The sequence below is a fragment of the Rhinopithecus bieti genome, unplaced genomic scaffold (genome assembly GCF_001698545.2).
Source record: "Rhinopithecus bieti isolate Rb0 unplaced genomic scaffold, ASM169854v2 scaffold_32081, whole genome shotgun sequence".
Classification (NCBI taxonomy): Eukaryota; Metazoa; Chordata; class Mammalia; order Primates; family Cercopithecidae; genus Rhinopithecus; species Rhinopithecus bieti.
The window spans coordinates 5315844-5335206 of NW_016814436.1; the positions used below are offsets into that span (position 1 = coordinate 5315844).

Sequence of the window (19363 nt, forward strand, 5' to 3'; positions counted from 1 at the left end):
TGGAGGTGAGCACAGGCATGAGGGAGGGGTGCTGGGAAGCAGCGCAGGTGAGGGTGTCGGCAGAGATCTGCTCCGGAGACAGAGGGGGCTGCCCTGACTCTGAGGCCTGGCAGTGGGAGTGGGGAGGTATGGAAATGGTGTTCACAGGACAGAAGTGACCAGACGTGGCTGCGGACTGATTATGGGGTGAAGAAGGGGAGCTGGACAGTGCCCATGTGTCACCCACTCTGGCCCCAGAGGATGATGGGAGAAGGGACCACAGGGCAGGTCACTCACTCTGGCCCCAGAGGATGATGGAGAGGGACCACGGGGCAGGTCCTCACTCTGGCCCCAGAGGATGATGGGAGAAGGGACCACGGGACGTCACTCACTCTGGCCCCAGAGGAGGATGGAGAAGGGCCACGGGGGCACGTCACTCACTCTGGCCCCAGGGATGATGGGAGAAGGGACCCGGGGCAACGTCACTCACTTCTGGCCCAGAGGGATGATGGGAGAATGGACAACGGGGGGCACGTCCTCACCTGGCCCCAGAGGATGATGGGAGAGAAGGACCACGGGCAGGTCACTCACTCTGGCCCCAGAGGGATGGATGGGAGAAGGGACCACCGGGGCACGGTACTCACCTGGCCCCAGAGGATGATGGGAGAAGGGACCACGGTGCACGTCACTCACTCTGGCCCAGAGGATGAGGGAGGAAGGGACCACCGGGCAGGTCACTCACTCTGGCCCCCAGAGGATGATGGGAGAAGGGACCACGGGGCACGTCCACTCACTCTGGCCCCAGAGGGATGATGGGAGAAGGGACCACGGGGCAGGTCACTCACTCTGGCCCCAGAGGGATGATGGGAGAAGGGACACGGGGCACGTCACTCACTCTGGCCCCGATGGATGGATGGGAGAGGACCACTTGGGCAGGTCACATCACTCTGGCCCCCAGAGGATGATGGGGAGAAGGGAACCACGGGGCACGTCACCCACTCTGGGCCCAGAGGATGATGGGAGAAGGGACCAACGGGGCAGGTCACTCACTATGGGCCCCAGAGGATGGATGGAGGAAGGGACCACGGGGGCACGTCCACTCACTCTGGCCCAGAGGAGATGAGGAAGGACCACGGGGCACGTCACTCACTCTGGCCCCAGAGGATGATGGGAGAAGGGACCACGGGGCAGGTCACTCACTCTGGCCCCAGAGGATGATGGGAGAAGGGACCACGGGGCACGTCACTCCTCTGCCCCAGAGGTGATGGGGAAGGACCACGGGGCAGGTCACTCACTCTGGCCAGAGGGATTGATTGGGAGACGGGACCCACGGGGCCGTCACTCACTCTGGCCCCAGAGGATGATGGAGAAAGGGCCCGGGGCAGGTCACTTCACTACTGGCCCCAGAGGATGGATGGGAGGAAGGGGCACGGGGGCACGTCCCTTCACTCTGGCCCAGAGGATGGATGGGAGAAGGGACCACGGGGCAGGGTCATCACTCTGCCCAGGAGGATGATGGGAGAAGGGACCACGGGACGTCACTCACTCTGGCCAGAGGTGATGGGAGAAGGGACCACGGGGGCACGTCACTCGGTCTCCAGCTGCAAACTCCTATGCTGTCAACCCAACCAGATGGCCCCTGCTTTAGGAACCCCCCTGCCCTTTGGGCTCCTCTCCACATTCCCTTTTCCCTTGGCCCACAGTGCGGCAGCAGGCTCTGGGAGGGGTAGGCAGGCTGGGCTCTGAGGGCTTGCCATGAAAGACGCACAGATGGGTGTCAGGGTAGGGGAGTGCTGGGTCTGTCCAGACGTGGCCATGCAGGGCTGGGGTTGCCTGCAGAACCAAGGCAGGTCAGGAGGGCACAGGGGGGAATCTGGGCCAAGATCGTGGCCTGGGTCAACAGGAGGGGCGAGGATGGGCATTTGGGTGGGGGAGGTGTGGGCCCAGTTGTGTCAGCATCTCCCCTCCAGGGGCTCTCAGTGCTGGGCCAGGCATGGACAAGCCCACCCTGCATGACCAGGGTGGGACTGCTGGGACCAGCCTATGGCAGCTGCTGGCACGGGGGCATGCGGCCTTCCAGGAGAATGGGTGCACATTTGGGATGGCAGTCGGTCAGAGGAATTACGAGTGCCCTGGAAACTGTCCTGAGGGAGGACAGAAGGACAGGCATGTCCGGGCTTTGGTCAAGGCACTTAAGGCACTGAGGTGGCCTCGGGAGCCAAGCCTTGGCACTGCTCTGAGCTGTGGACCTGGGGCCTTGGTGGCTGCCCCGTGGGGACCTCTCCACTGGGCTTGGGTCCTGGTGCTCAGCCTGCCTGGCTCAAAGGCAGCATGAGAGGGCAGAGAATGGGCTGGGCCTGGCATCCTGAGCCCAGGGTGCAGCATGGAGCCAGCTGAGGACTCTGGAGGCGCTGGGAGGCACGAGCAGACAAGCCTGATGACTTGGAACAGCTCATGGCCGGGGGCCTCCACGCTGTTCCGCAGCAGATGCACCCCAGAGCCCAGTCCCTGGGCTTCCAGAATGAAAGGGGCCAGTTCCAAGTTCATGGTCAGAACAGCTTTATTGACTCTAGGCCCCAGATGCCGGCCCATCTTCAGCTCAGGCCCCCATAGGTCACCGACGTCGGGGGCAGCCCTCCCGTAGGGTCGTGTCACTGGGCTCCTCAGGGAAGGCAGTAGGTTGTATAGTTATCTTCTGAGGGGCAACATCACTGCCCTGAAACCACACAACCTACTACCTCACCCCGCCAGGCCCGGCCTTGCACTGCGGGAGGGCCCGCCGCCCCCGCCCAACACCAGCCCCTGCCCAACACCAGCCCCTGCCCAGCGGTCCTCAGTCACCGGAGCAGGAGGGCTGGGCAGGCGCAGGGCAGGAGGGATGGGGAGATGGCACCCCAGGAAGGGGCAGCTGCTGCTGGCTGGTCTCGGGAAGCCCCGGCTCTCTGGGCCTCAGTTTCCCCAGGTACAGAGGAGCCACCGTCTGCCTTCAGGTTGTGTCCATGTGGGGCCCAATGTGTGCAGAGCTGTTCCTCTCACTTCCTGCTCGGGAAAGGTGCCTCAGCCTCCCTTCCTCCACAGGCAGAGGCCCTGCCACTGAGCTGGCCAGGCTGGGGCACATGCTGGGCACCTGGGGTGGTGGGCAAGGCCAACACTCACGGCCCTGTGACCTCCGAACGTCTCAGCTATCCCTGGCCCCGTGGTGCCTTCTGGTGCTCAGTGGAGGGTACGGCCCAGTCTCCTGCTCAGGGTCACCCATGAGCCTGTGTCTGATGGGGGTGGTGTTGGGAGACAGAGGTTGGACAAACAGCCGCATGGGTCGCTGCTCTCAGTGTGGCTGGGGCAGAGGGGGGGGTTGGCTCAGCTCTCCTGTGCCCTGGACGCTCTCCTTCCATCCGCATCTCCTTCTATCCTCATTTGCCTCCATTTTACAGAGGAGGAAACCGGCCCAGAGAGATCAGGGGCCTGTCCAAGGTCACACGGCAAGAGGAACCTAGGCCTGCCAACTTCTTAGTGTAGGGAGCCCCTGCCCCCGCCTGCTGCCAAGCTTGCCCCCAAACCTGCCCCGCCCCTCCCAGCCAGGGTTCCAGATGCTCTGTCCACCGCAGATATTACAGCCACTTCAGGAAAGACAGTAGATTGTATAGTTATCCCATAGCAGGGCAGAGCCCCAAACTATACAACCTACTACCTCACCCCAAAGGGCAGTCGGTCTTGGTGCCGAGGGGACTCCATGGCTTCCAGAGGCACCTCCTGGAGCGGGGGAGGAAAGAGGGCTGAGGGGAACAGGGCTCGGGGTTTGGCAGGCCACAGGAACCAAGGGCACAGGGATTCTGGCGGGCAGGTGAGGTGGGTGCAGGGGACTGGGACACCCAACCTTTGGGAGTGAGGACATCGTGGCCGGCACCAGCAGGGACAGGAGCCTGCAGGAAACCACCAACCAGAGAGGGACGAGAAAGAGAGAAGGAAGGAGGGAGGGAAAGCCCCAGTGGCATTTTGCGACGCTGTCACAGGCAGCCGGCCCCCTCTCATCTGGACAGGAGTGGCCATAATGTCCCCAAGGAACTCTGCACTGGAGACCCTAAGAGGAGGGCTGTCATCTGTCAAAGGCCAGCAAGCCACGGGCGTGAGAGTGCCCACCCTGCTTGGCCCTCCCTCCCCGCACAGGCCGCCAGAAGCAGCACCTGGGGCCCCCAGGCTGGCTGAGCAGCAGCCCCTGGGACGTGCTGTCTCCTCCCACTGGGCAGGCAGGCATCCCTCCCCAGGGGCTCCGGCTCTGGCCCTGCTGTGCAGGCTGCCCGGGGCTGACCATGCTGTAGGAGGTGGCGAGACATGGTTCTTTCCTTCCTTGAAGGAAGTGGCCTCTCGGGGAGAGCAGCTGGGGGGGAAGCACAGACCCTCGAGGCCACCCAGGGTCCAGTTGCCTGTCCCTATGGGGACTGGCACACTCACTGCCCTAGCTTGGGGCTCACAGGGCTGGGACAGAGTGTGGCATGAGGACGGCACTGAGGGGGGTTTCGGGGTTCCCCTAGCAGGGGAACGTGGCAAGAGATGGGCCTCCCTGAGCCCCGCCTATCCTGGGCCTGGTGCAGAGTCAGCCTCAACAATTGCTAACTGTGGCCACCACCTTCCTGGGGGAGCCTGGGGAAAAGCTGAGGAGGCAGGCACGACTGTCAACTCCTCTTACAGGTGAGGGGACTGAGGCCCAGAGAGGCAACGTGACCCAGATGTCACACAGCCAAGGGGGGCAGCAGAGTGAAGTCCAAATGTTCTGCTTCCTGCCAAGTTAAAAGGCACGCTAGCTCTCAGCTCCCCGTGCCCAACTGGACTTGGAAGGTCTACCCAAGCCCTCCTTCCACAGCTCATCCTCAGCAGGCCGCCTACTCCAGGCAGGCACCAGGCTGAGCTGGACCATTTAATCTTCACAGCCCTGGTGAGGCTGAGATCATGGATCCCACTTCGTAGTGGGGAAACTGAGGCTCAGGGGTGCTGAGTCTCTGGCTGGATCCCACTCCGTAGTGGGGAAACTGAGGCTCGGGGGTGCTGAGTCTCTGGCTGGATCCCACTCCGTAGTGGGGAAACTGAGGCTCGGGGGTGCTGAGTCTCTGGTTCTAGGTGTCTTTGCTCTCAGAAGTTGGTCGGGGAGGGGGTCTGCTTGCTCTCTGGGCACTGTGTCCTACTCCCTCCTGAGGGGCATCTGGAGCAAATCCTAGGTCCTTAGCCAGCAAGGAGACCACTGAGGCTCACACCTGGCGCCGCCCACCCAGAACTGGAGACTGAGATGCTGACTCACCCAGGCGTGGGGACCAGGAGGGCCCCAATGCAGCCTGACCCTCCTCTGTCCGGGCATCGTCTGGCCTGGGGTCTCGAAAACCCCATGTTCCCTCAAGGCCTCAGAACAAAAGCTGTATGAGAGGGTCTGGGGGTCCTGTTCCCCTGCCCCAATTCTGGATCCCCTGACTGGTGGGCAGGACCAAGATGTCCCTAAGGACTGTTCCGGCAGAGCCAGTCAGGGTGGGGCGGGGGCTGAAGGGACAGTGGCTGAGGGTCTCCTTGGACCCTCCTAGCTGTGGTGAGTGGCCAGAGTGGGAAGATCAATGCCATCCCAGTTCTGCTGAGCTCAGGCTGGCTCAGGCTGTCGCTCACCTCATCACCAGCTCCCAGTCAGGTGGTCCACCTTGAATGTCCTTGCATCTGCCCCCATCTGCACCCCTGGGAAATGCCTTGGGGAAGGCTGTGGGGTGGGTTGCACCCTAAGCATGCGCTCTGGGTTCCTGACTTAGTCTCTGGCTGGCTGGGTCCCCTCACATGTACTGGGTTCTGACCCATGGTCCCAGCAGGCTAAAAAAGGGGTGGGGCAGGATGGTCCAGCAGGTGAGCTGTGGCAATCCAGGCCAGCCTTTGGGCTATATTCTGGGCAGGTCTCATGCCCTCGTGGGCCATGGTCTCTCCACTGAGGCAAGGGGTCAGCTGCCAGGGCCCCCGCCACCAGCCATTGGAGCTGGAGTGCAGGTGGGGACCACCACACAGATTCCAATGGCCCCAGCCTGGCCCCCACAGGTCCCCCAAGCCAGGACTTCAGCCCCCCAGAGCCTGCAGTACCCACCATGGGGGGCCCCAGCCCACAGGTCTGGCTCTACAAGGTGTGGCAAACAGAGAAAAGGAGACAGGCCCCTAGTCCACCCTGGTCGTCACCACAAGTGCCCTCTCCCTGGGCCCCCCAGCCCTGCCTGGGAGAAGTAGATGTGACTCAGTTTCCCTTATTTGGCCTTTCTTGTTCTGAGTTACACTTACCCAGGTGGCATCTTGAGTCATCCTGGGCGACGGCAGGTAGCCTCCGGGCATTAGGGCTGCATTCCAGGATGACCGGTGGCTAGGTGACAGGAGGGGCTACCGCAAGGGCTTCTGTCCCCAGGGAGCACTCGAGGCAGGCTGGGCCCTGCAGATAGGCAGTGCGCGTAACAGAGCCCAGGGCCAGAGAGTCTTCAGGGTGTGGAAGTGAGGCTGAGGGCGCCTCTTCCACTCAGATGCCCTGCAACGAACCACAGCTCCTTCAGGCCCTGTCCAGCCTGAAGGGTACACCACCAGAGTCAAAGGTCACCATGCCCCAAGTGCACAGGGGTGGATGAGGTGGGCCAACCAGGGGAGCTTGCTAGAGGAGTGGCGGGAAGACAAGAAGAGACATGGCTTCGGGGGAGGCCACAGCCTGGGCAAAGGTTTGGCCATGAGAGCATCAGGTCCCCATCTAAGGACCTCTGTGCCTGAGGGTGGGGCCTGGAGAGGACCGGGAGTGGCCTGGTTCAGACAATGGCCCTCCCTCCCTATCAGACCTCCCATGGCTCCTCCTACCTCCAGAGCCAGGATGGCAGGAGGCCCAGCTCACTGCGGGGACAGCCAGCCACAGGCAAGGGCTCCAGGTCAGCGCCCCTTCTTGACCTGTTTGGTTTTAAAAACAAAAGTGACAAGTGTCAGCTCTACAAGAGATGTGGCCTCGCCCAGCCATGAACCCCTTTGTGACCCTGGGCCTTGCCTAGACATCCTGCATCAAAACCAACACTCCAGCCTGGCCTGTCTCTAGCTAGTGGCTCACCCACCCCTGCAAGTGCCTGAATGGAATGGTCTCCGTGGCCAGCCCTGTGTTGGACAATGCCAGATCAGAGGCGACCAAGACCCAGAACTGTCCTTGAGTGGTCAGTGGTCATGCTCCCCTGCTGGGAAGCCTGTGCCCTGCCAGGCTGGTGCCTGGATGCTCTACGGCCCAGAGGAGGGCCGGAGGATGCACAGGGGGACAGCCTGGTGCCACTTTCCTGGGCGCCTGGCCTGTCAGCAGGTGGCCGGACCCTGTAGGGAGGGATTAAACCCCCACTGCACCGAGGAGGATGCTGAGGGTCCACAGGGGCTGTGGCTTCCCCTGGGACCCAGGCCGAGGAAGGCTTGGCGTCCTCCCACGAGCGGAAAGCCCCCAGAGGGGCCCACAGGATCCAGTCTGGGCTGCAGGGCTTCGGCAACGGCTTGTCCAGTGAATCAAAACTTCACTTCACTCCAGCCCATTCTGGCTGGAGTGCCCTTGCAGGACGGGCACGGCGTGCAAAGGCCAGAGAGGTGCATCCAGGCAGGAAGGGATGTGGGTCCCCAGGGCTGAGCTCAAGATGCTGGATGGGAGCAGACATACTCTGGTTCCCCACAGCCCTGTACCGTGTGACCTCGAGCAAGGGCAGCCCTGCTGGGGACCAGGAGAGTCACCCACCAGGCTATTGAGGGGCCTGTGGGGACACCGGTTGGGGGGTGCCCTTCCCTCCTCCTCCCTGAGCACTAGCCCTGCCCGCACTCCCAGCCAGCCAGGCCATCCACCACTGCTGACACCCTCTCTACTGTCTCTGCCCCTCCCCAGTGTGCCCGCAGCCCTGGCTCCCCCTCCAGCCTTCCAGGGCAGCGAGTGCCCCGAGCAGGCCTCTGCTCCCAGCATTGCCCTGGCCTGTCCCTCTGCCAGGCACGACCACCCTCCTTTTTCCCGCTCCTTTCCCCAGAGGGCCCTGTGTTCCCTGGTGAGTCCTGGCTCTGCCCCCAAGGCTCTAGGATTCACATCTGGACCACCCAGGCCTGCGGTGGTCAGGGAGCCTGAATGTGGTAGTGCCCGCTCTGGGGGACTCTGAGGAGGGTGTCTGGACACACTTCCTGCACACCCTACACTGCCGTGCTCTATAGGACCAGGAAACAGATGCTGTGACCTCAGTGGGCTCCACCCCTACCACAGGAGGATTTGCACAGGAGAACTCCAGCCGACAACCTGGACTTTCTTGGGTGCGGGGTGGGGAAAGACGGATGTTTCCGCGTCGTGACCCACTCATGGAGCCATTTCTAAGCTGGTGGGGAGAAGGCCCCAGTTGCATGCATTGTGGGGTGTGCGCGGGGGTGATCTCCAGGCCCACCTGCCCGGCAGCCCTGGGGGTGAGCATGGGGCTCAGGCCTGGGAAGACAGCAGGAATCTCCCCTTTCTCGGGAGGCTTCCTGAGACAGACCAGAGAGACCCTTCCCAGGCAGCCAGGATGAGGGCTGGGCGGACCACGCAGCATGAACGGCGCTCCCTGAGCAGAGCTGACGGGGAGTGAGCAGTCGGCAGGCGCTCTGCCATCTGCCAGCTGCCACCTCCCGGGCGCTGCCCTGGCCCCACGGTGCCTGCCCATGGGCAGGGTGCCCGGCAGGCCCAGGCGGGGGAGGGGCCAGGCCAGCCAGGACAGGTGTGCGGAGGCCTCAGTGGGCAGGTGGCCATTTCAGGGCTGGGCGGATGTCTGGAGCAAGTGAGGCAGACAGACGGTGTCACCCTGAAGTCACCTCGGGCTTGGCTCAGGGCCACTGGGAGCCGGACCCCCCCAAGGAGCACACCCCCGCCACCCTGATTGGGTTTCTCCCCATAAAGCAGCCAGTGTCTCTGCTCAGCAAGCCATGCCAACAATGGGGTCTGGGAAAAAGACGGGGAGGGGCGTCCGGGGGCTCGCACAGGAGGCGGGCCTCCTGCAAACGCGGCCCAGAAAGCTAACGAGACGCGCGCCTCCTGCAAACGCGGCCCAGAAAGCTAAAGAGACGCGCGCGGGGCAGCCTGCGGCTCTGGCTTGGCCGCGGCAGGGCGGGGACCAGGGCGAGGTGTGGGAGGCATGTTAGAAGGACCAAAACCCAGCCATCAGCAGAAATATCTTACTGTAAAATTTTAAAAAAATCAATGCAGAACGGTCCATGATCTAAAAATATCAACTTAAATCAAGATGGGACAGGTAAGGGTTATTAACCTCTCCTCTGGCCTCAGGCTGCAATACAACTAGGCCGCCCACAGTCTCATGGTCCCCAACAGCATGCCACGGGGAGGCCGTGGCAAAGCCACAACTGGAACTGCACCCCTCAGATCCAGGTTCCTCCCCTGGCCCTCCACACCTCACGCAGGTGGGAAAGGGGTGCCCCCAGGATGGAGCATGGCCCGGACCCCAGGCCTGCCTTCCTTCCAGGGCTGTCTGGGGTCCCAAGGTCCCCTCACTGGCCCTCCTGCTAGCACCCTCCCTGTCTGGCTTCCCCAAAACTGACACCCACATGCTCTGGGTCAGGCTCTCCACCGTCAGGGGTCTGTGCCCTGTCTAGCTTCCTGCTTTCCTGTTCTCTCACAGCCACTAAGTTCTCAGTGGGGGTGGGGGGCAGGCTCAGGGAATGTCCACTCCCTGGGGCAGGGGCCAGGCCTGCTGTGGCCACATGTCCTGCACCCAGAACAGGGTCAGAGGTCCAGCAGGCACCAGCGTTGTGGCCACAGGCATGAGCATGGAAGCCCACAAGAGTAACGCAGCACCCGAGACACCTGAGGGCTGGCACTGGCAGGGGAGGACCGTGCTCTGCATCCATGGGGCACAGGCCTGGGGGCTGCCAGGCCTGGTTCTGACCTGCTGTCTCTCTCAGTGATGGGCCTGGGATAGGGCAGGTGAACCCCTCTGGGCCTCAGCTGCCTCCTCTGTAGGATGGGTCACGACACCAGCGCCCTGGGATGTGGGGAGGATCCGGGGGAGCTGCTCGTTAATGCTCCAGGGTTACGCAAACAGGCTCACTTGGAGTCCAAAGGGGAAAAGCAGGAATGCGGAGCCCGCTCTTGTCCTGTGGGGACCTCTGTCTGGTGTTTAATCATTAGGCATACTTTTAACCTCAAAGGCGTGTACTTATCTGAAAACATTCTTAATTCAAGCCACAGTCTGGGTCACAAGGTGGGGAGAGTAGGAAAGAATCGGGGGTGGCGGGGGGCGGTGACCAGATGCAACCACATCATTGAAAATACCCCAGCCTGAACCCGCCCTGCAGTCACCCCACCCAGCAGCAACTCCCCACCAGGGACCAGCCCTTCTGCGGTGGTGGGGGCTTTTCCTGCCGGGAAGCCTGGGGCTCCCGTGTGCCCCAGGAAGCTGCAGGCCTGGCCTGGCATGTGGGGCAACTCTGGTTTGAGCGGGCAGGCGGGCAGAATTCTTCCTTCCCATGCCCGGCTGGGTTTCCCCAGGGCGAGGGCAGGGCCTGGGCAAATTTCACTTCGTGGTGACGGAATGTTCTGTTCAGGAACCACAGGGAGAGGAGTCTGGGCGGGGTGTAGGGTGGCGTCCAGAGACCTTCCCAGGCCTCAAGGGCTTGGCTGGGTGCCTGGCAGGTGTCTGGGGAAGGGTCTCCTCCAGCAAGGAACCGACCCACGGCCACGTGGAGAACACAGGCCACCGTGGGGTCCACCTGGCACCACCCCATGCCACCCATAGAACCTGCGTTGACCCCTAGAAAACGCACACACTTATCAAACACTATTCCCTGCTTCGCCTGGAGATTTCTCCCAACTTCTTCTAGGAGGCGCACTGCCTTCCAGGGGACCTTGTTGCAGGGATTGCAGGAACCCATGTGTGGTCAACCTCACAGGGCTCCCACAGGGCCCGCCTGCCCCCTCCCGGCCTGGCCAGGCCAGGGGCACAATTGTCCTCCACAGCCCACACCCAGCGTCTCCCTGATGCTGATCTGCAGCCCCCAGGCCCCCGGGGGTTTCCTGGAGACCGTCCCTTCGGGAATGTGCCACTTGGGATCCTCTGGGTGCTGGAAGGGCAGGTGCATGGATCTGTGATGGGGCAGGAAGCAAGCTCGGAGGCTCGGGAGAGGCCGAGGGGCTCCGGTGAGGAGGGAGATGCTGTCTGGAATGGCTGAGGTTGTGGGGATGGGGCCTGCAGGAGAGTGGGGGCTGTGCAGGTGCCCAGGAGAGAACAGGTCCTCCACTCCTGTGTGTTACAGACCTTGGCTAGCCCCACCACAGGGGAATCCTGGCCAGAGTGCGGTCCTGCCCTCTTCCTGAGGTTGGCGGTGCCCGTCTCTAAGTCAGAAGCTGGGCTGGCCACTGAGAGACCCACTCCCAGCCAGGCCAGGCCAGAAGCGCGATAGGTGAAGTGGTCAAGGCCTGAAGGTATCAACCCTGAAGAGGTGCGGGGAGCCCATGGGGCCCCACAACTGCCTGTGCTGCCCTCGGCCCAGGGCTCCCCTGCCAGCGAGGCTGCACCGGCCCGGCTCTGGCTCAAGGCTTCTCTGTCTGCTCGGCAGGACCGCCTCAGGGTGGCGAGGGGCCGGCAGGGCTGGGTGAGGGGCCAGGACTCCCAGCCTGCCTTGCCAAGGGCTGGCTGATGCCAAGCCTGGGGCAGACACGGCCAAGGCCAGACTGGGCGGGGGCCGGTGCTGGGCTCTGTCCAGGCCGCCAAGGGCAGGCAGGCGGGCCATGGCCGCCCTCCCTCCCAGGCCTCTCCAAGGCCACGGCCACCTCAGCTACAAAATGGCGGCAGGCCGGGCGGCCATTTTGCAGAGCGCTTGGAAGACAAAGGCCGCCGCGGGCAGGAGCGGCTATGGGGCCAGGAGGAGGAGGAGCCACTGGAAAAGAAGCACAGTGCCCGCCCCGTGCGTGGGCCCAGAGATAGGCAGGTGGGGCTTTTCTGGAACCTTCTTCCGCCCAGGCTCCCAGGGGCCGGGGCTTCTAGAGACCTTGTCATCCCATCTAAGGGTCTTGCAGTGACCCCAGGGGACTGGGGCCTGCCTGGGGCACCGATGCCCTCCCATCTTGCAGCCCAGGTGGCCTAGCCTGAGGCACGACCTCTGGGGGAGGTGGCAAGGACCTACTGAGCCTGGGCTCCCGGATTCAAAACCTTCCTTTGCCCCCAGACCCAGGGAGGGCTGCTCCTCATTTGGCTGAGGTTGGAGTGGTCCCCAGACAGGCGGCTCGAGGGCCTGGCCTGAACTCCAGGGACCACTGTGCCATGAAGCAGCTGCCATGCGAATGCTAGGGAACCTGCTCCAGGGATGGGAGGCTGCTCCCCCCTCCACCTTCCACAGCACCCACCCCACAGCCTGGAACTTTTGGGGCCCAGCCGACAAGGGTCGGTGGTGGGGCCCACTCAGCCCCTCCTGGAGCCCTGCCCCAGCCAAGCTCAGCACCAGCCACTTCCCAAACAAGCTCCGAGCCCCGTCCTGCTCATCTGTCTGGTGACCGTCTGTCCACTCCCTTCTTGTGTCCCCTTCTCCGGCCTCCTCTGGACAAGAGGCACAGGCCCCACTGCCCCCAACAAACACTCGCTGGATGTAGAGTAGAGCCTGGCAGGCAGCACCCCCAGATCCGACAGACGGACGGCCCCAGGGTGCCACAGGGATGCCTTCCTGCCCCCGCCCAGCAGTGGTCTCCATGTCTCTTCACCAGGTCTTACTGAGAACCCAAAGGTCCAGCCAGAGGTCCAGCAGCGAGGCTGCTCCTGGGCTGGGGGTGCAGCCATGTGGCACTCCCTCCTGGCCTGTGCAGGGCAGAAGCCTGTGATCGCCACCAATCCCACTGCACAGACAGGGAGGCCAAGGCCCAGGGCAGCCGAGCTGTGGCCGGCAGCGGGGTGCTCACAGGGCCACCGGGTCAAGGGTCAATGTTACTCACACACCTGAGGACTCAGCCCAGGCCTCTGACGGGGACCGCTGATCCAGAGCCACGGGCAGGGCCTGCATCAAAAAACAAGAATGAAATGAGGGAAGCCCGCATGGTGGTCACAGGGTGGGGTTGCCTGGGTGACACGGTGCAGCATCAAGGGCAGGTGCTACTGTCCCCATCACCGTGTCTCCAGTTGCCCTGATGACTCTCTGGGTGTGAACGGCACAGCCACCTCGCCTGTTCCCGGGGCCTCTCCCACGTGGCTGCTCCACGGTGGGGCTAGACCAGCTGCATACCGCAGGCTCCTGGGCACATGCTCCCAGCTGGGGACCTGGCCAATGTGAATGCTGTGTCACTGTGACACGCCAGGCACCCAATGAAGCCCCTCACACCTGGTGACTCACTCAGTCCACGTGATAACCTGATCAAATGCAGGAATGGAGTGGCTGTTCCTTCCCCCACAGCCACAGCCAGTGCAGGAGCAACTGTGCTCCCCATGTTTCAGGGATGAGGGAACAGGGACCCAAAGATGTTTACCTGCCTGCGCACAGGACTAGGTCCTTCTGTGTTGGGTAAGCCCAGGAAACCCCCATCAGGAGGCCCGTTTTCCTTTCTCAGGGACAGCCAGGGGCCTCTGGCTCCCCAGTTCTCGAGGCCAGCTTGGCTGGGTGGGCGAGGTGTCTTTGGAGAAGGGCACGTCGTACCTGGGACAGCTGGAGCAGCGACATGAAGCTGCGGGATGAACTGGGAGCCTGCTCCTCCCCAGAGCTGGACATGACAGTGCTTTCAGCTCGCTACTGTGTGGTGAACAAGGCCCCCAGCCTGGGCCATGCCTGAGGCCAGGTGCCCAACCAACCAGGCCAGGGAGGGAAGCTAGAGCTAAGAAGGCAGCAGCCTTGGGCACTGCCAGGAACACTGGGGCTGGGGTTTGGCCCACCCCGACGCCATCCTGGGAAGGGCCTGAGTGGTAGGGCCTGTCCCCACCACACAGCCAGACTTCGGAAGGCTCGGCCCAGACCCCAGACCTCAGCCCCTCCCTGCCCCTGAGGGATCTGGCGGCCCACGCCTTGGCGAGACTACGTTCATGGAACCCAGAGGTGCTTCTACTGCGGGGCAGCTTGGGGCCAGAGCCCTGCTCTGCTGTATGCCAGCCTGGTGGCCGGGGCAAGCCCCATAGGCTCTTGGAGCCTCAGGTGAGGGACACTCAGCAGGGACATCAGGAAGAGGGACGACTCCACGTGACTGGCTCAGGGCTTGGCCCACAGGAACTCCTAACAAATCTGAACCGAATCAAGGTGTTTCACCCAGACGCTGTTGCAGGTGGCTGTCCTTGCACCATGTCCCATCCCTCGCCACAGTGAGGGCTCAACCTCCTGCTCACCGAAGTTTCTCCCAGCCAGAAAGCACTGCTCAGAGCCAACAGGGAGGTGCCGAGTGACAAAATCACTCTGCATTTTGTCCATAAAGACAGCCCCGACTTACCAGGGTCCAACTTAGGATTTCTCAACCCTAAGGGATATGAATTCAGTAGAAACCAACCACACTTCAGTACAGTGTTGAATAAATAACAAGAGATCTTCAACACTTTATCATCAATAGGCTTTGTGTTAGATGATTTTGCCCAACTGGAGGCTAACGTTAAGTGTTCTGAGCACGTTTCAGGGAGGCTGGGCTAAACTATGATGTTTGGTAGTTAGGTGTATTAAATGCATTTTTGACTCACAAGATTTTCAATTTACAGTGGGTTTCTCAGGACAAACCCCACTGCAAGTCAGGAAGCATCTGTATTTTCAGCGGGACTGAAAGATCAAATGCAGAGCCATTGTAAGGGCTTGCTTGCTTCTGTCTGGGTATAAAAAGGCATCTGGGGCTGGGCGCAACGGCTCACACCTGTAATCCCAGCACTTTAGGCTGAGGCGGGCAGACCAGCTGAGGTCAGGAGCTCAAGACCAGTCTGGCCAACACGGTGAAATCCCGTCTCTACTAGAAATACAAAAATTAGCCTGGTGTGGGGCAGGCACCTGTAATCCCAGCTACTCTGGAGGCTGAGGGAGGATAATCACTTGCACCTGGGAGGCAGAGGTTGCAGTGAGCCGAGATCATACCAAGGCACTCCAGCCTGGGCAACAGAGTGAGACTCCTGTCTCCAAAAAAAAAAATAAAAAAATAAAAACATTTTAAAAAATTAAAATTAAAAAAGGCATCTGGGTGGCCGGATGTGGTGGCTCACACCTGTCATCCCAGCACTTTGGGAGGCCGAGGAGGGTGGATCACAAGGTCAGGAGATCGAGACCATCCTGGCTAACAGTGAAACCCTGTCCCTACTAAAATTACAAAAAAATTAGCCAGGCGTGGTGGTGGGCGCCTGTAGTCCCAGCTACTTGGGAGGCTGAGGCAGGAGAATCACTTGAACCTGGGAGGCGAAGCTTGCAGTGAGCCGAGATCATGCCACTGCACTTCAGCCTGGGCGACAGAGCGAGACTCCATCTAAAAAAAAAAAAGGCATCCGGGTATTTTACATGAGAACAAACTTCTGTCCCCTCAACCTGCATGCAGAGACAACCTGGGGCCGTGGCTCACGCCCTTCAACCTCTGGGGAGAAGAGAAAGTGCCACTCCGCCGTCTGCAGAGGCCACATCATGGTCCTCCGGGGCCCATTCTCAGGCTGTGGATACCAGGTCCATTAGGCAGTCTTGGAGCCGGCTGATGTGGCTTCTCAGCATGGCTCTGCCATGGGGTGACAAGCCATCACCTGTCTCACATCTGCACCCATTCCTGAAGGACGGGGCGGCCTCTCCATCAGCCAGAACCCAGGGTACCCAGAAAAGGAACAAATCCCTTTAGAAAACCAGCCAGTGCTGGGTATCAAGGGGGCCACGTGGCTGCCGGCTCTGGTTGGGGCTGTGGCTCCTGTTGTCTGCCACCGAGTATGGGTAAGGCACTGGGCTACTGCCACGGTGTGGCCAGCAGGATGCCACTTCCTCAGTATGAGGCCTGAACAGCCCACGAGAGGCAGGCAAGGCCAAGGGACCTGCCTGGCTGAGGTTTCCCCTTCCTGGGCCAAGGACTCCAAGGGGAGCCGTTTTGACTTAGCTAAAAAACAAACGCTGCTGAGGAAGTCCCTGTCCCCATGGACCTTCAATGGCTCCCCCAGTCCAAGTCAGCACCCCAGAGGCCCTCCAGAGCCCCAGCAGCCCCAAGGCTGCAGGCCAGAGTAGGGCCAGGCTCCTGGTCCCCAGGCTCCGTCTCTGCAAGAACAGTGTGGGACCGTAGCCCTGTCTTGCTGGTGGTCCTAACAGAGGGTGTGTGACCCCTGTGGTGATTATGCCAGCATCCGGCATCTGATGAGCACTGAGTAAGCACCTACTGTGTGCACCCTGCCTCATCTTCCACTGGTCATGCATATTGGGGTGCTGGTCCCAGCCCCGGACTGTCTACTCTCCCCTGCAGGCCTCTTCTCCTCCACTCCAAGCCCTTTCCCACACGTCCTGAGCCTCTGCCGCTGCACACGGGTGTCCCCTGCCCATGATCCAGGGGGCACACCCTCGCAGCCTCCCTGGACATGTCTGTCCAGGCTTGGGAGTCAGAGACTCAGGGAGGGGCACATTCCATGCCCAATCCTGTGTGAGGGACACGCCTGTGGGGTCTGTTTCATTTGGAACCTGGAGGCACCACTGCTGCCCGTGGGATGTCGGGGGGATTACATTAGATGGTGGCCAGCTGTGTACACATGGAGGGCTGGGTGCAGGTGGGATGAGGTCCCATGGGCAGGCCTGGGCTTACGGTGGGTGCCAGGAAAACCCCGGTTCCATAGACCAGATCACCTTGGCCAAGACCCACTAGGTCCCCGTCAGATGCCTGGGGTCAGCTGCTCCCGCAGGCTGGTATCCCTGTGACAGCCCCGCAGTTCCAAGGGCTGCCTCCCCTGCCCTGTGTCTCCTCTTCCCCAGTCCCTGCTCCTCTCCTGCCCCCACGCTGTTCTCCTTCCTCTGTTACCCTCCATCCTCTTTCTCCTCTGTCCTGCCCCTCCTCCCTGATTCCCCCAGGGGCCTCCCCCCACTCCCCACCTGTGTCCCTCCCCACTCTCTGCTCGGCTGGTGGCCCAGCCCTGCATGCAGACACAAAGGCCCCGGGGCTGCAGCGTCTGCAGAGTCTGGCGGGCAAGGCCGACCTGTAAACACGCCGGGCCCCAGATGGCAGAGGGGTCCGGGCCAGACGCCGGCTGCTCTGCTGACATGCAGCGGCCTGGGGTCCTCTCCGCACAACCTCGGGAGGGGGGCCTGCCCCTGGCCATGGCAACAGCAGGGAGGGGAGAATGCCAGTCCTGCCCAACCCACATGGCTGCACGGATGCCCCAGGAGGAAAGAATCATCAGTGACAGTCTGCACTCGGGGGCTGGCTCGCCAGGGCGAGGGGCCCCAGGCTGGCTGCAGCCTCTGAGCAGTTCCCAGCATGACAGGCCCATCCCCGGCCATGGCCATGAGACAGTCATGACAGACAGCAGCAGGCAGGGGACATCTTACCTGCTGAGCCCCCAGCAGATACTGCAAATTGCCCCATAGTCACTGGTCCCCTAGGCTGCCCTTGGCCTCCCCTCCCAGGGCCCTTGAAACAGCTGGATCCTTGCAAACAGAAGCGTCACCCAACTCAGGCAGGAGGGAGCCCAAAAAACAGGGCCAGACCTGGACCAAATCTGGCTTCTTGGAGCCCTGGTTCCTCAGCTGCAGAAAGAGGCTGGTAGGGGCGAGAAGGGAGGAGGCCAGGCCAGCCCCAGCTGAGCCCATGCCAATGTGCAGCAAGCACCTGCCTGGCTCCTTGGACCCCAGAGCTCTGGGGCTGGTGTACGTACACATGCGTGGTGTGTGTGTGTATCCAGTTTTAGGCACGCCAAGCGGAGAGTGGAGCCAGGAGGGAGAGGTCTGGGGAGCCCCGATTTTCATCAACGTTCACAAACTGTACTGACCTGAGGGTGGACACAGTCCCTTGAGCTTCAGGCGTCACTGGGGAGGTGGCCAAGGGTGGAAGACCTGGAAGGAAAGAGAAACGCTGAGGAAGTCTTATGGTGGAACCCCCCGGTGTGTGGGGCACTCTTCCCTCATCTGTTCCCTGTTGGCTCTGGCCTTGCCTGCCCTGAGACCGCCATGAGGCCTGGGCCCAGCTCAGGGGCTGCCGGAAGCTTTGGGTGCCCCCAGGCCACCTGGATGGTGAGGAGGTGGTGGGGGGTCCCTGTCCCATTGGGCAGGGCTGCGGGCAGTGGTCACATAGTAGGCCAGGGACCCTTTGTTCTACTCCCTCACTCCCGGGCCTGGAGTGGGGTCTCTTCTAGCTGTCAGGGTCAGGCTGAGCCCCTCGAGGACCCAGGGCAGACCGGGCTGCTAGGTAGGCCTGGGAGCTGGGCTGGTGCCGGGGTTTCCCCTTCTCCGCCAGACCACCCACCTCCAGGCTGCCTGTGACTGGAGTGGGTCCTTCCCCGCCCAGGCTGAGGGAAAGGATGCAGCTACCTGGGCCATGAGGTCCGGGAGGGTCTTCCCAAGCCCGCGATGTGCTCCTGATGTCTCGGGTGATGCTCTGGGACAGGGCCACGTTCTGCAAGACACAAGGAGACCAGGAAGTCAGTTCAGGAGGTCTGGTGGCTGAAGACTGGGGAGGGAGTGAAGGTGGCCCCTCCCTCCACCCCTCAAGGATCCCTCACAACCTCCCGCAGGTGGGCCCGACCCAGCGAGCCCTGAGGTGAAGAACTTTCCTGGGAGGCAAAGGGCTGTGAGGACGGCCTCTGTCTTTGCCTCTGCTCCTGCCTGATGTGTATGCCCAAAAGCAAACCCCACCCACTGGCTCTTGCACAGCCAACTGTGGACCTGGATGTCCTCTAGGGTCCGCAGAGGAGGGGCCAGTGCTGGCTCACAGTGGAGCGCCGTCTCTCCACCTCAGTGCTCAAAGGAGCCCCTGCTCCCCTCGCTCAGCCCTGCCTTGGCACCCACTGTTCCCGACGGCTGGAATGTTCTCCCACCATCAAAGGCCCCATTCCTACCCATTCTTTAGGTCACCTCCTCCAGGGAGCCCTCCTGAGTCAGGGATCTCCCCAGCTCTAGCAGTAAACTGGGGGTCCCTTGAAATCAGCTCACAGATACTTGCAATGCCCACATCTCCCCAGGCCTGGGAGCTCCACAGCAGGGACCATGTCCTACGTGGCTTTGTCCCTGGGTACAGCACATAGTGCCTGGCACCCGGGATGTTGGGAAGTGCCCCACTCACCCCCATCACTCCTGGAATGACACCCAATATCTGGGACTTACAAGGTACAAAGAGGACTTTGCTTCTTTCCCAAGAGGTGACTCAAGTGGTCACTGTGAGCCACGGAGGGAGACGCCCCAAGACTGACTGCAGGAGAACACCAAGGCCCAGGAGCTGGCATTCGCCTGGGGTGACCCAGAGGCCCGCTCC

At 62.0% G+C, this 19363-nt stretch overlaps 1 pseudogene across 1 annotated transcript in view; it reads right to left on the reverse strand.

Moving 5' to 3' along the window:
• Positions 1-2521: 2521 nt before the first annotated feature.
• LOC108514529 (uncharacterized) overlaps positions 2522-19363 on the reverse strand; it is a 40130-nt pseudogene continuing 23288 nt past the window's right edge. The window contains exons 2-5 of the transcript XR_001881234.1: positions 18424-18508; positions 17886-17949; positions 6826-6912; positions 2522-6415 (exon numbers count right to left, since the gene is read on the reverse strand). The product of XR_001881234.1 is annotated as an uncharacterized LOC108514529 (transcript). The remainder of the gene's footprint in view (positions 6416-6825; positions 6913-17885; positions 17950-18423; positions 18509-19363) is intronic.